This window comes from Nematolebias whitei, chromosome 6, assembly GCF_014905685.2.
Source record: "Nematolebias whitei isolate Nwh7 chromosome 6, NemWhi1, whole genome shotgun sequence".
Classification (NCBI taxonomy): Eukaryota; Metazoa; Chordata; class Actinopteri; order Cyprinodontiformes; family Rivulidae; genus Nematolebias; species Nematolebias whitei.
Genome location: NC_056503.1, coordinates 34,944,621 through 34,954,549, shown reverse-complemented (window position 1 = coordinate 34,954,549; position 9,929 = coordinate 34,944,621).

Sequence of the window (9,929 nt, the reverse complement as noted above, 5' to 3'; positions counted from 1 at the left end):
ACCTTTTGTTTCTCTAGCGGGGCTAGAGAGAAAAGGTCAATGTCATGGTTCATGAGTGAGCCACTGGGATGGAACAGCATGACTTCAGACTTCTTCTCATTGAAGCTTAAGAAGTTTAAAGCCATCCAGTCCCGGATGTCAGCCAGGCAGTCAAGAAGAGGCTGAATAGAGCGTGTGCCTCTGTGCCTCAGGGGGAAGTAAATTTGGCAATCATCGGCATAGAAATGAAAGGGTATGTCGTGTTTGCGGAAGATAGCACCTAGTGGCAGCAGGTATAAAGAAAAGAGAAGGGGACCGAGGATGGACCCCTGCGGTACCCCCCACTGGAGTGCGGTCGATGCTGAACTAAAATCTTTGATATTGACACAGAAGGTTCTGTCAGAGAGGTAGGACCCAAACCATTTAAGGGCTGACCCTGTGATGCCCACCCACTGCTCCAGTCTAGAAATGAGGATATTGTGGTCGATGGTGTCAAAAGCAGATGTAAGGTCCAATAGGACAAGCAGCACAGAATCACCTGCGTCTGTGGATATGAAAATGTCATTAAAAACCTTCAGTAGAGCAGTTTCAGTGCTATGGAGAGATTTGAAGCCAGATTGGAATAACTCAAGGATAGCGTGATCCCCCAAAAACTGTTTCAACTGAGACTCCACAATTTTTTCCAGTAGTTTAGAGCAGAGCCCTGTAAAGAGAGAGTTGCGACACTCCCATAGACTCCCATAGAAAGAATGGAATGCGGAAGTCACGTGGGTCATGCAGCGGCAAAGAGTTCCAAACAGCAGCGGGTTCAGCATTGAACGTAGTTCATTTTCCGTGTTTTTCCGGTAAGTTAATGCAAATACGACACTTTTTCTCCATTGTGAAGCGTTATCTGACTGTTCTGTACCACAATTTATCAACATTAATACTTCATGTCGCCAGTTTTAGTTAATGAAACGTGTTAAATTACTAGTTGTGTTTTAACTGCAGCTGCTCTGCAACATGACGGTTTAAACGGGTCTATTTCTAATTCAACGTTTTAAAATATCTATTACTGCTTAAATTTTGAAAGGTGGTCTTTTTTTAAATTTATGGTAATTCCAGTTACTGAACTCAACTAGAAAATATTTGGTCTTTTTTCCTGAGATTCATTCAACCTTTATTTCTACAGGTAAATCCCATTGAGCCTCGAGGACTCATTTACAAGAGAGACCTGATTTAACAAAGAAAGATGACAACATGACAACAAGACTGATGTAATTTAGTTAAAGTTATAGATCATTTGTCAAAGACTGCAGCATAAGTTGTGACATTATCATTAAAGAAAAACATGATTGTGGAGATGTTTTCATGTTTTCCAGGTAAACCAGAGGAGAATGACTTCATGAACTGAATGTTGCATTCAAAGTATCACAAAGGTACAAGATCTCATTTTCTGTCTTCTATTAATCAATAACAGCTGAATCAAGATGTTTGAATAAAATTACTTTAACACCATAACCTTCACAAAGTTGGTATTTACTGCAGGACTGTTCATTTACATTAGTTTTATATTATTAGTTTAGTGTTTGGTAATCATGGGTCAAGTTGAGATGAGACTCTTTCAAGACAGAACAAGAAATAAGAATTCATGCCAGTTGTCTTCATCTGATCTTTTGTAAAAATATGCCAATTTATTTTCCATTGTTAACATTTTTCTTCGCAGGACTGAGTTAATTTTCTTGTCTGTGAGTTTCTTCTGTCCTGCTTATGTATGTTTTTGTGTTCTAATTGTTCCCTCAGGTTTTCATCTCTATTCCCTGTCTGCCTGTTGATCCATCCTCCTGGTCCTGTTGATTCATCCTCCTGGTCCTGTTGATCCATCCTCATGGTCCTGTTGATCCTGGATCATCAGATCCTGACATGTTCCCGTCCTCTGAGGACACATTTTCATCTTTCCCTCATCTCACTCGCCTCATTTCTGTTTCTTCCTCAGTCTCTGAAATTACAACGTCCATCCATCCATCCATTTTCTTTACCCGCTTATTCCATTTTGGGTCACGGGGGTCGCTGGTGCCCATGTCCAGCAATCACTGTGCGAGGGGCGGGGTACACCCTGGACGGGTCGCAAGTCCATCACAGGGACACATAGAGACAAACAAGACAAACAACCATTCACTCTCTCACTCACACCTAGGGACAATTTAGAGTTACCAATCAGCCTAACGTGCATGTTTTTGGACTGTGGGAGGAAACCGGAGCACCTGGAGAAAACCCACGCATGCACGGAGAGAACATGCAAACTCCACCCAGAAAGGCCCCTGGACCAGGGTTTGAACCAGGGACCTGCTCGCTGAGAGGCAGCAGCTCTACCAGTTGCGCCACCGTGCTGCCCGAAATTACAACGTCACTGTTAGAATGAAGATTATTGTTCAATAAAAAATATGACATGTCTTATTTAACACTGTTCGTACCAAAGTTTAATTTAGAACAACATGTGTGATCACTGGTCAGATCAATGGTCAGTGGAAGTTCTGCTGTTCTTCTCATCTGGTTCTGGTCCATGACCAACTGGTTGAACCTCCTTCAGTCTCACACGTCCTCACTGTGTCTCTGTGAACTGTCCTCTCTCTAAATGTGCCTGTAGAGTGACATTAGTTTATTTTCTTGCACATTTCTTTGACAGTTCAACATTTTGAGCCCTGATTGAAAATGTTTGTGCAGATTAAATTTACAGCTCTCACTTTGTGTTGTTGTGATGATGATGATGATGGTGCTCCTGCTGACTTGAGATGATGTCATTAATAAACAGTATAAATGTCAGTAAAAGTACTTTATTAAAGCTTGTTTTACATTTTACATATTTTATAATTGTTTGGAAATTTATTTTTGCACAGTTAACACTTATTTTGTCATCTGTTATGATTTTAACTAGAAAAAGTTTCATTTAAATGAACATTTTAATCAATGAATTACAATTTATCCAATAGTTGTCAGGCTACAATCAACTCAGTTATCAGGTACTTGGTTGCCATAAAAAAACAACAAATACAACAATTATATTCAGTCTCTCTTGTAAATGAGTCCTCGTGGCTCAATGGGACGAACCTGTTTAAATTAAGGTTGAATTAATATCTTCTATAGAAATCAAGAATTCATCCAGATGATCTAAGGTAAGCTGGAGCAGATCTGAACTACATGGAGGACAAGGTGGAGCATTCTCATGCAGAGAACATCAGAAATAGCTTTATAACAGGTGTTACTCTGATCTTTTTTAACGTGTGTAACGTTATAAAACACTGATATGGCTATATTGATCATTGTATTGCATATACATTTTTTTTCTAACAAATATGTGTTTGCAGTCTCGTTTCCTTCTAAAATTTAATGATAAATGTATCAGCAGCTTCTAAAAATGCTTTGATAAAATGCATAGTCTGTGAAATAATCAATAATCGGTTCAGTAATCAGTTCGTTACTGCTCAGCAATTACTGAAAGACGTCAGGTAAAGTAAGAAAAGTCGATTTTTGTGTTATGTTGCGCCAGCAGCCGCTCAAACTGACTGACAGCGATGAACTGTTTGGAACTATGGGGAGCTGCATGAAGCACGTGACCGCGTATCGGCGAGTTCAAAGAGTGTCGCAACTCTCTCTTTACAGGGCTCTGGTTTAGAGGTGAATGGGAGTCTGGAGACAGGCCGGAAGTTGGACATGACTGAGGGGTCAAGGTTAGGTTTTTTCAGGAGGGGCTGGACAGCAGCATGTTTAAAAGTCTTTGGCACCACACCTGAGGATAAACTGCTATTCAGAATAGCGAGGATAAAAGGACCCAGGGTAGGAAAAACTTCCTTTAGCAGTCGAGGGGGGACCACATCAAAGGGGGAACCAGATGGCTTCATGCTGCACATTACCTGCTCCAGAGAGGACAGAGAGATGGGCTCAAAGTGGTCAAACACAGCCACGCACTGAGAAGGGATGGACAGATCATGAGCTGGTGGAGAAATGAGTGCCCGGGTGTTTGCCACTTTTTCTAAAAAGAAATGGAGGAAGTTCTCACACAGCTCAGTTGAGGCTTCCAGAGGTGAAGGCTCACTGAGGTGTAGAACTGAGTTCAGGGTGGAGAAAAGAACTCGGGGGTTGTGGGAGTTGGAGACAATTAAATCAGAAAAGAATTTACATTTGGCAACTTTAACGGTTTTCTGATAGTGATGCCAACTCTCCCTTAACATTTGAAAAGACACCTGGAGCCTGTCCTTCCTCCACTTTCGTTCAGCTTTGCGACACTGCTGCCTAACGGCTCGCGTGACGTCATTCAGCCAAGGCTCTGATTTAAGTTTTGTTTTTCTGGTCTTAAGGGGAGCAACACGGTCCAGAACATCTAAACAGGCAGAGTTGAACTGAGAGGTTAGCTCCTCAGTGGTAAGAGACACCGAGAGCTGTTCGATCCTCTCAGAATTAAAACCTTCATTAAAACGAGCAGCAGTGAAATGGTTAATGGAACGCGTACGTGCAGGAACGCACGTCTTAGCAGTATGACAAGGGGGGGTGAAGTCAAACAATACAGGCATGTGATCTGAAAAAACATTGTCACCGATTTTCAAATTAGAAACAGAGACATCGCGTGTTAAAACGAGGTCCAGCGTGTGACCATGTTCTTGGGTGGGGCCGCTCACCCAAGCGGAGCGAAGTAGAGGAGCAGCAGCTCTACTCTGAGTTTCTCCTGGATAACTGAACTTTTCATTCTATCTCTAAGGAAGAGTTCAGCTACCCTGCAGAGAAAACTCATTTTGACCTAATTGTATCTGCTGTCCTTTTGGTCTCTACCAGTGCTTAATTTGAGCTGGATCCTGCTGGAACAGGATCCGGGAGCTCTCTTTGACAGGGTGCATTTCGATAACTGTTTGCTAGGATCCGGCTTGGATCCAGTAACTCTCAGGCTTACTAATAATAAAGTTATAAACAAATATGACTGCCTTGAACAAATAAAACTTATACTGGATATGTAAACTGAAAATAATTGCATAAACACTAATTTTAAACACAACAGCATATGATCTGCCTCTTCAAATAGCATTTCCGCGTCTACCCTTGAAAAAATCTCTGCCCCTAAAAGAGTGGTGAGGGTGAGCGCCGAGCTAACCAGGCATTCGTATGCAGGCATGAGCACACAGCCACAGGCAGGTGCCTGGAGGTTTCACATGCGGAGTAGGACAACAACAAGCAGGGACAGAGTCGGGCTCGGTTCCGAGCTCGCATCTTACTTCAATTCAATTCAGTTTATTTATAAAGAGCCAAGTCACAACAGAAGTCATCTCAGGACACTGAACAGAAACTCTTACTTGATGGTACCGTCAAATAAGGGGTAGAGGGGTGGATGCTTGACAGAAGTGGAGTGTTTACAAATATAGGTAAACATTGATGTTTAACAACCCGTTAAAATACACCAAAATGCAGGAAATCGCATCTACTTTATTCACAAATTTCTGGGGGAGGACCCCCACCCCCAGTATTGCCAGAGTGGGCAGTTTACCACCAACTGGGTGGTTTTCATTCTGATTTTGCAGGTAAAAATTGCTTTGGGCGGGTGGGGATAATTTGGATGGATCTGGAGTCAGACTGACGGTTTTGGAGTTAACCTATTTCAAACAATCATTCATCATTATTTTATAGCAAAGCTCCCCTGACCTTTCTCCATCACTGATTGGCTATTGGCGTTCACAACAGAGAACTGGTGAGGCAGTTTTAGTGGGCACCTCGTTGAGTGGGCTGACCTGCTCCAGCTGTACGTTGGAGTGGCCGCCATATTGGATGTGGCAGAACTGCTGGTCAACTAATAAAGGAAATGCACTGAAAAGCACCGTTCTGCAAAGTGTTTTATGTTAATGCCTGTCATTCACACACACTAATATATATGGAAAACAAACAGGCACCAAAGACAACATTTGTAACTTTTAAAGTGATAATTTAAAATGTTTACTCCTTAAAGGTAAGCACTAAACCAACATGTATTACTTTGAGTGTTTACAACTACTAATGTGTGTAACACTATTACTGTGGTAATAAATATAGAAATATTAATATTGAACATTTAATCTGTGTCTATAATAACCAGATCCTGAAATGTGACGTGTTGATTTTCTGAATGAAGAGCACTAACGTTCACATTTAACTGATTTTGATTAATCACATCGATGAACATATTAACACTAATATATCTCTACAGGGGGTGGGGGTATTGTGTGTGTGTGTGTGTGTATATGCATGTGTGTGTGTGTGTGTGTGTTTAAACAGTAAATATAACAATATATTGATTGGGCAGGTTTTTGTGTGATGGGGCGGTTTTTAACAGATTTTGGGCTGGAAAACCTTGACTCCATCTGGCAACGCTGCCCACCCCATAGGATAGGTGAGGTTAGGAATGTATAGGCCAACCAGTAAACAGAGAGCTTCACCTTGCAGCTCAGCTCCTTCTTCACCACAACAGACCGGCAAAGAGTCTGTAATACTGCAGATGCTGCAGTGATCCCATTCTTCCCTCAACCTGAGATACTCTAACTCCTTCACTTGAGGAAACACAGTACTCCCAACTCAAAGAAGGCAATCCAACATTTTCTGACTGAAGACTATGGACTCATCCCAGCCGATTCACACTCGGCTGCAAACCGCTCCAATGAGAGCTGAAGATCACTGCACAATGATGCCAACAGGACCACATCATCAGCAAATAGCAGAGACAAAATCTGCACAGAATTGAACTCCCTCTGCTCCCTGGCTGCACTGATTTATTCTATCCATAAAAGTTATGAACAGAATTGGTGACAACGGGCAATACTTGTGGAGTCCAACTCCCGTCCTGAAGGAGCTCGACTTACTGCCAGCAATGTGAACCAAACTCTCGCACTTTGTGTACAGGGACTGAATGACTTGAAGCAACGGACCCCAATCACATGAGAACACCCCCCATAGATTACCTTGAGGAACACGGCTGAATGCCTTCTCCAAGTCCACAAACCACATCCCTTAATGCTGATTCAGCATTCACACCAAAAACACATAATAATTTTAGCTGTTATTTTATTCCAATCCGGGGATCACCTGCTTCAAAGCCCATCTCTTCACAGTTTTACTTGTGCTTGGCCTTTTTATTGTTTATAGTAAAGACTAAGCCAAAATGTCACTTGTTGCTTCTTTCTGCAGGTTGTTATCAAGGATAAGAAGAAGAAGGAGAGCCCAGACTGATGTGTATTGGGGCGCAGGGGGTCAGTGTAGTGAGAGCTGAAGCAGGCACAAGAAGATTAGTGCAGAGGGAGGAGGGTCACGGGCATAGAAGGGGATTTTGGGTCCTGAACACAAAGGCGAGAGAGGAGGAGTCAAAGAGAACAAGTGGGAGTGAAGGAGGGGGGTGTTGATGAATCAGCTTGTCTTCTCTTTTGTTGTGCAAATGTTACTAGCGACTGTTACTGCCAGAGAGGCTGGTGATTGGTGGACCGGTTTAAAATGTAAGGTGCATTTGAGGCTGATGGCAGTTGCTGCTGGACTTTGAACTGTCACTGAAGGAGGAGTGGGAGGGAAACCATGGCCGAGACAAACCAGGAAGATTTCAGTACAGACGTAAAGCAAGAGTTCACTTGTCTTAAGTGGGCTTGTGTGGAATCACTATTGTCAATAAAGCTTTAAACAGTCTCAGTTAGGAGAAATTACAGTTTCACAATTATTTTCACACGATACTGTGGTCATTTCCAAAAACAAATTATAGCAACAGTTTGTATGTATACAGCCTGGGGCACTTGTGGCAGGAATATTGTAACATTTCTGCTGGAATAATCATGTAAGGAGTAAAATAAACTAACTAAATGATTATCAGGTTCAGGCCAAGGTGTCTTTATTTACATCAAATGTGGTACATATGGTGGAACGAAACTATGTACACAGAGTCCCAGTTACATCCAACAAAAATACAAATTGTAAAGAAAAACAATAGTAAGAGCCGAGACATGAACTAAGAAATACGCTAAACTAAGAATACACTAAGCATTAATAGTACAAAACAATGCGCCAAACAACAGCAGCACGAACATGAGTCTGTGTGAGCAGATGAGGACGAATGAACACAGCAACATGAAATAAATCAGCAGCATGAGCTCAGCTTCATGGGCAGTTTATATGATAATGTTCACATGAACCATTTTGAAAATGTTAAGATTGAGTTGTTTAAGATGCTTTTGGTCCCACTTTGACTAGTCAATATTCAACCTTTATTTAGACTGGTAAATCCCATTGAGCCCCGAAGACTCATTTACAAGAGAGACCTGATTTCAACAAATTAGCTTGTCCATATCAAGTATTAAACTCTTGTTTGTCAAAACAGAAGCTGTTTAAAGATTTATCAACAGCAGGTAAGATAGGAATTGTTGATAAGCTTACCACAGAACCTCAAAAACTGTGAACTATCCCTTTAGTACAGTTTAATGATCAGAGTCAGAGTCAGAGTTTCTTTATTGTCATTCGCACCTCATGTGGTACACGTGGTGGAGCGAAATTATGTACACAGGGTCCCAGTTACATCCAACAATAAAATGTAAAATAAAAACAGTGATAACATCTAAGATATGAAGCAAGAAAAACATCAAGTAAATATACACTAAGCACTAATAGCATAAAAACATTACGTCGAACATTGTGAACAACAACAATGATTTATTCATCTGTTTATTTAGTAAAGGCATAAATTAATAAATACCTGTAATAAACAGATATTATACTTATACAACGTTGACCGTTATCTGTATTTGAAAGAAGCTTTTTATTAATGCAAGGGAGGAAATCCTGCTGAAAAGCAGCAGTTTGTTGGAGCATTTTAAAAGTACCAGATGCAATTGCTGCTGATCTCATGCTGCTGATCTCATGCTGCTGTATTCATTCATATTCATCTACTCACAGACTCATGTTCGGGCTGCTGCTTAAAATGTCATATTATTTTACATTATTACCGGTAGTGTTTAGTGTATATCTTTGCTCTTCTAGTAGATTTTGTAGCATTCATTTAGTGTTTATCTTAGATCCTTATATACTGCTTCTTTTTATACTTTATAGTTTTGCTATTTTTGGGTGTAACTGGGACCCTGCGTACACAATTTGATTCCTGATGTACCACATGTGATGCGAATGACAATAAAGGAACTTGAACTTGAACAAAAAGACCGTTAGAATAAAAATAGTTCATTTGTACCATTTTATGTATTTTTATGTTGCTATATGAGAAAATAAAGAAAATAAAGGTACATTTTTATTCCTATTTATGGTTGCATTTTACATCATTTGAGAGAAAAATGCTTAAGTAAGTATTTTTCTCTTTAGTCTTTGTAAAACTTGGACAGAAAGGTTGAATGATTACATATTAAATGATTTCTCACTCTGTCAAAAAAAGAAAAAGAAAAAAGAAAAGGTCCGCTCCGTAATCCACTCCAGGCTTTGACAAAAACTCACTGGTTCCACAACCAGTAGTAGTCATTTGAAAAGGCACCATGCTGGAAGTAGTGCTGGTTATTAACCACACAGGGAAGTTGCTGGGACCTTCTGTGTGACTGGGATGAATTTTACCTTCACTTAAGACTCAGTGCCATGGATTTCCTCTTCCTGAACCACTGCTTGTACTACTACTACTGGTGACAGAGACTAGGTCATAGGGAGCAGGCAACATTGTTTCAAAGGCTGACAATAAAGTAAAAGAGGTATGTTAAAATGATGCTTGAGGTCCTTTTCTTTCTTCTTTAAAAGTAAAATATAGTCTGTAATGATAAGGTGTGCTTGTTGAGAAGGCCTACATGTTCTTTGGTATTCTGCACACATCTTGGCTGTCACTTTAAATGCACAGTTGTACTGATGTTGTGTGCAGTATCCAAGCAGCTGTGCACCTGTTTAATCCGCTTTGCTCAATAAACAGAAAGCCCTAAACTTACAATCCTTACTTT